The sequence below is a fragment of the Nematolebias whitei genome, chromosome 5 (assembly GCF_014905685.2).
Source record: "Nematolebias whitei isolate Nwh7 chromosome 5, NemWhi1, whole genome shotgun sequence".
Classification (NCBI taxonomy): Eukaryota; Metazoa; Chordata; class Actinopteri; order Cyprinodontiformes; family Rivulidae; genus Nematolebias; species Nematolebias whitei.
Window position 1 is genome coordinate 18,023,571 of NC_056502.1, and position 6,691 is coordinate 18,030,261.

Below are 6,691 nucleotides of genomic sequence, written 5' to 3' on the forward strand. Positions count from 1 at the left end.
TGTGGCCTGAGTCCATCTGTCTGCCTAGAGAGCCCTGAACACACACATGCACTCCAAACATGAGCGCACGCTTGTTCAAATCCTGCAGGAGAAACCGTCTGTTTGCCAGCAAGAAGCATACATGCACGTGAAACGTACACAAGCTGCAAAGCAGTTGGGGGAAACAGAGGTTAACGGGTTGACATTCACAGAAAATGTGTGATTTTTTCCCCCCAAACAAAAGGAATGTTTGTGAGAAATAAAGAGTGTTGCTCAAGCTGTGCCTCTTTCCACATTCCTCTCCCAAGCACACGCCCTATGACAACGAGAGAAAAAAAAAAGCTGGCTTGAGTGGAAGTTAAATCACTGAAAAGATATGTGCTGCTGGGTGATCTAGAGCAAAACTGGTGAGGAGGAGAGCAGCTGCCGAAACCCTTTCTGTCGTCTTTAGTTCCCTTTTGCCAGAGGTGAGTCTGCTTTCGCTCGATAACTCTGCACAGACTAGTTTCAGCTTCGAGTTTTTATTTTACTGACAGTTTAGTGTTTTTCCTCCGATGTGTCATCAATTTTTCATACTTTCTGAGCGTTTGGAGCCAGCTTGTTGGGCGCCGGGGTTGGGTTCCCCCCCTTGTTGGTAATCTAACTCCAATCTCTTTACACTTCCACTGAAACCTGAAGCTCGAGTCACCCGTAGTAATTAATTCATCTGCTGCATGTCAGTCCTCCCTGTGGTCGTTCTACAAATTGTGAGGATTAGTTAAGGCCAAACCCAACCGGAGCCGACTAGTTTTTTTGGGACGCGGTCGTGCCAAGACTGTGATGTTTGCGATCGAGATTGAATTTTAGCTCGTGTCGGCCTGAATTATTTAGGTTTTGATTAGACTCGGGTGGTGAGACTCGACCTGCTGTGGTTAATGAGTCGGAGGGGAAACGGTGAGCGCTGCAGGTAACATACTGACCGCAGAGGAAGTGAGCGTGACACACCCAGCTGGAGCAAACAGGGTGCAGCCGATCGATCGGGGACGTTGGAGGAGTCGAGTGTCGGAGCAGAACATGAGCTGCTTGATCTGGACTTGAAAACTTTGACAAATATCTTAAAAAAAATAATAATAATAAAGCAGATTCTTCATGTGTTCAGGGGAGTGCTGGTGCTGGGTGGGTCACTGAACTGGTTTAAACATGAAGTTTTAAACTGTGAGGTGCCTTTTGAGCCTGAATTAGTTCGAGAACTAGAATCAACACTGACGACATAAAAAAAAAAAGTGCTAAAAGTTTGAAAAGAAATTACGTTTTTAAAGATTACTCACATTTAAAGATTCCTATTAGGGGAAGAAAAAAAAAGATAAAATCTCTTTTCAAGTTGAACGTTTTGACTTGTGTTTAAGTTTTGATTCATGAAAAGTGGAGTCGGAAAAAGAAAATAATACGAGCGAGGGCTTGTCTCGAGAGCAAATTCCCCCGATTAATTAAAAACAGCAGCAACTGAAACGTCTTCAGGAAGAAAAAATAAGCGTCTTACTTGTAGTCAACAAGTGAGTTTGTGTCATTTTACACATTTTTGAAAACAAACCTGTTCCTCTTGTCCAGGAGAGGAATGAAGCTGTTCTGCTTCTTCTTGGTTTGATGGAGAGACGTCTTCTTGGTGATGAGAGATTAGCGTTATTTGTCACTTCGACTCCTGAGACTAGCTGATGAATCTGTGCGTTTCTGCATGTGGTACCATGTCTGCTTAAACGTTCTCTACGGTTCTGTTGTCCTGAACAACGACTGGTTTTCACGCTCCAGTTCAAACCGAGGTTAAAGATTCTGACATTTCCTGACCGCGTCCATCTCACTGTCGAGTTTACAGATGTTATCCGGCACAGCTTTCTGTGTAAACATTTGGTTGATAATAAAACAGGTTGGATTTGTTGTAAAGTTTATTTAGGCTCCGCCTCCCACTCAGACTGATGGGACAGGCCCTGCAGGACTGAACTGGAGTAAAGTAATTCATGGTGGTTGTGAATGAATTGTGATTTTGAATATTTTTGATCAGAAATGTTCAAATTTTACTTTTATAATGCAAATAAGGAAAAAATAGGAATTTATATTCTCACTATCCTCACTAATCTGGACCAACCCAGGACATAACATTAAAATATTTTAACTATCTCCAGTTCTTTAAGGTCTTAAACAAAACAATTGTAAAAGAAAGTTTATTGTGATAAAAAACAATGCATTTTTTTATTATTATTAATTGATATAGCTATGCAAGTCCTAGTGAACCTGAATGACAGCAGACCTGAAAAATACTGTTTACAGGACAAACGTTGAGGCAAACATGCAGGAACATCTGACCTACATGTTGAAATGGACCCTCCTTCTGCGAGAAATAGCAAAGTTTGATCTTTAGAAACGTTCAAGAAGTTTAAAATAGAAGTTTGAAGGCGCATGCAAGGAAAGCTGCATGGCGATTTAATATTCTGAGGAAGCAGGAATATGTATTTATGTATAATCTCCAGCTGGCATTTCAAAGCAGTCTGCTTAAAATTAGAAATAGTTGAATAAACATGTGTGGTGCAAAGTTCCAGCAAAAGACCACAAAAAGAGTCAAACTGAATCAGTCACACAAATAAAACAATGAGCAGGGCCTCACATGAGCATTCATTCCTCTTGAGTCATCCTCAGCTCTGCACGCTCTGAACTGGACCACGTGTGTGTGTGTGTGTGTGTGTGTGTGTGTGTGTGTGTGTGTGTGTGCTGTTGGAGACCTTCAGAAACCCCCGTCTGCACTCAAACCACACACTCCTAACATTTCCTTGGTGTCTCCAGTCCTGACTCTCAGCTTTTGCCCTCAGGCTCATCTCTCTGCAGCTACAGTTTACTCCGCTCTGGTCTGAACCTTTGCTGTCCAGCTGCTTGTTGTGAACATTCGTGAGGAAGGTGTTGGAACAACTGTCGTGGCCTGTTAAATGATAATGCACAGCATGCAACGTGACAGATGTTCACTTGATGGTTGGATGGCTGTGCATGTGTGTGTGTGGGGTGTGTGTGTGTTGACATGGCAGGAAGACATGAAACAAAATCCAGGGTTTGGATGCTGGCTCTCACTCACTAATTAGGTTAATGCAGCAGAAGTCCCAATTGTCTTTCAGTCAAAGTGTGTGTGTGTGTTTCTGTTTAGGGGGCTAATGTAAGTATTGATGTGTGGCGTAGTGTCAGATAGGAGATCTTCCAGCTTCTACAGTTACTCCAACACTATCGTCATTACTTCAGCCTGTGGCCACTGCTGCTGCAGGGTAGTTTCCACACTGGAAATCCTGCAGCGAAGCATCACTTCCTTCTGCAGATGCTTATCAGCTCTGCTCAAGTAACATTTGTCCAGGTCTTGTGTTTTCTGAGGGCAGCTGTCCTGAAGTTTTTCTCACAGAAACTTAGAGAGACTCCTGGCTTTTGGCTGCGTTAAGTCTGAAAACGTCAGGCTGGACGCGAACCGGCCGAGCCAGGAGTTCATTTGCAGCGCTAGAGCTGCTGTATGTGAAACGTGCTAATTTCCATAACAAACTATTCAAAAAGACAGCTCAGAACTTTTAAAGTGAGTTTCCGTAGAAAACAGTTAATGTATTATGAGTAGACAGCTCTTTTAACTCAGAGAAATGCTTGACCTTTGACCTGATTAATGAGCTAACAACTAGCTAAAATGCTACAGCTAGTAGGAGCTTAAAAATAAGAATTAACTATAAATCTTATCATGTGTAGTTGAGGGAAAAGTAAAGGTTTATAAATGGTGAAGTTTTTTGAGAGTGGATTTGTTTTAAGATGGCGGCAGTTCACTTTGAGTTGTTGAGCTTTCAACTGCTAGCTGATAGGCTAATGGAAAGCTGACACTTAGCTCAGGTGTGTCAAACTCAGTTATTAAAGGGGGCCATAAGCAGAGCTTAATGTGTAAAATCCATGCTGGAATGCAAATAGTGGGCGGGCCCGTGGGGAGGGGATCTGGGGGTGTGGGGGTCCTCCCCCAGAAATTTTTGAGTAAAGTAGACGTGATTTCCTGGTGTATTTTAACAGGTTGTTGAACATCTACGTTAATCTACATTTGTAAACAATCCGCTCCTGTCAAGCATCCTACCCACCTCCTTATTTGACCGAGCCTGACACTGTCCCTGCTCATTGTTGTTGGACTCCTCCTTCTGTTCATGGCCGCTGCCTGTGGGCTCCTACCCACGTACGACTGCCTGGTTAGCTTGGCACTCGCCTCCACCACACTTTTAGGGGCAGAGTTTTTTTTTAAGGGTAGATGTGGAAATGTTACTTGAAGGGGCAGCTTGTATGCCCGCCCGTAAGTGGCTGTTGTGTTTAAAATTAGTGTTTATGTAATTATTTTCAGTTTACATATCCAATATAAGTTTTATTCATTCTAGGCAGTCATATTTGTTCGTAACTTTAGTATTAGTAAGCCTGAGTGTTAACGGAATGCACCCTGTAGTTACCCTGTAAGAGAGTTTTCGGATCCTGTTCCGGCAGGATCCGGCTCAAATTAAGCCCACGGCCACAAGCATATATAAAGTGTAATTTCTCATCTTGCAGAAAATGTTGGAATTGTGCTGATACCTCGAATTATTACAAAGTTACAGTAATAATGCAAATTGAGATAGTAAAAAAAGTCATCTGCAACATGTTCAGAATAAAAGATACCGGTAAACATTTTGTTGATGACGTTCAGGTATGTTTATTTATTGGTTCAACCATCATTTATTAGGTTGAACATCTTTGCTTATTAGATTAAATAGATGCTTGAGGGATTTTATTTCTGTGTATGTGCTTGCGCTTGTGGTGATGGGGGTAATTTAAATGTACCAAGGTTTCAGTAAAAGTAAATAATCTAATTTTTAGTTGCTATGGCCATCATTAATGGGTAAATGGAGACTCGTGATTTGTAGACACGGATGTGGTGTTTGAGGGGAAGTTTGTATTGTTTAAGTACTTGTTACTTCGTACATTTCCCAAGGCAGCCTGCTTTCTTACTTCATCAGGTTATATGATGCAAAAGATATTTTGTAAAGTAAAGTAAAGTACAAAGTGCAGTTTGATGCAGTCAAGACAAACTCACGGAGCTCAGTGGGTAAAAAAATTAAATAAGATAAAATAAAAATATATGGCTGATGCAATTTTCATGTTCTCAGTTAAAGTTCAGTTTAAAGGCCAATTAGAGTTCATTGCTGCACTTTTCAATGCACTTCAAATGGCTATAAAATACATAGTTTTGAGTAGATTAAAAAATCCGGGGAAGCATAATCCTGGACACTCCCTCACCCCATGACTATGCAAATGCCTGTAAGTAGAGGTGTTCCTCATTGCCATTAGCAAATGTTAGCAGGTATGCATGAAAATGAGGGAAGAAACGAGAGAATGAGATGAGCTATAAAATATATTGTGTTTAAAGCATCATCTTGGAGGCCAGATACGATGTTTACAAGGGCCACATTTGGCCCTCGGGCCTTTAGTTTGACACGTGAGTTAGCTTGTCAATCTGGCCAGAAATAAACTTTATTATCAAATATTTAGCGCATGTAAGATATTAAATTTAATCAAAACAAATACATTTAAATAAATTCAAACTTGTAACGCACAGTATGTTGACAGACTAGTGACCAACTGTTTGATACTTAGTTGATAGTAAGATGTTAAAAATGTAAACTATTATAAACTTTTACAACTATTATAAGATGTGTTTTATAGGATATCAAGTCATCCAGCTCCTTTTTGTTTAACTACTGTTGTCATCGCCAAAAAAAAATCAAAATGTGGGATCTAACATCTTCATTTAGTTTATTTTCTAAAGTCACTTTGAGTAAGTTTTACCGACATCAGTTTTAATCGTTTGCAGCTGCGGCTCGTTTCTTTTCTGGCTTTGAGGGGAAAAAGGCAACGATGCACTCAAGAATCCAGTTTAGTTTTTGGTTTTCTTTTGGTCAAACACAGAAACCTGTTGATTTTGCTCATATCTTAAAATTAAAGAGAAGAAACTAAAACAAAGTAGACAGAACATGTTGATATTTAGTACTGAACAATGTCGTCTAATATAAAACACTTGCAAAGACATCTCAGTGTTCAAAACATGTCAAAGGGACAGTTTATAAGACGGTGGTGAGACCAGCTATGTTGTGTGGTCTGGAGACAGAGACAAGGACAAAAAGACATGAGACAGAACTGGAAGAGGCAGAAATGAAGATGTTGAGGTTCTCATTAGGAGTGACAAGGATGGATAAGATTAGGAATGAGCTCATCAGAGGTACAGCACAGGTTGAACAACTGGGAGATAAAGTTAGAGAGACCAGAATGAGATGGTTTGGACATGTCCAGAGGAGGGACAGTGGGTATACTGGTAGAAGGATGTTAAAAATGCAGCTGCCAGGAACAAGACAAAGAGGAGATATATGGATGCAGTTAGAAAGGACATGGAGATATTGTATTTTCCGGCGTATAAGTCGCAGTGTTTTGCGTAGATTTGTCAGTCCTGCGACTTGTATGAAGCAACTTATATACTTTTTTTTTCCATATTCATAACACAATTTTTGACTGACACTAAGTTTCTAAGAACTGTAACAGTGAGTCCTCCCGTGCACGCTCGCTTCACTCAGCTGGTGCAGGCAGACGAACGCTGGAGCGCTAGCAGCTCTGGCCGCGATGGATGGATGGATGGATGGATGGATGGATGGATGGATGGATGGAT

At 40.9% G+C, this 6,691-nt stretch overlaps 1 protein-coding gene across 1 annotated transcript in view; it reads left to right on the top strand.

The window, feature by feature from the left end:
• Positions 1–295: 295 nt before the first annotated feature.
• The window catches only part of si:ch211-105c13.3 (uncharacterized protein LOC325758 homolog), a 10,242-nt gene continuing 3,846 nt past the window's right edge, over positions 296–6,691 (top strand). Inside the window, exon 1 of the mRNA XM_037676940.1 lies at positions 296–446. The gene's annotated coding sequence lies outside the window, so the exon portion shown is untranslated. The remainder of the gene's footprint in view (positions 447–6,691) is intronic.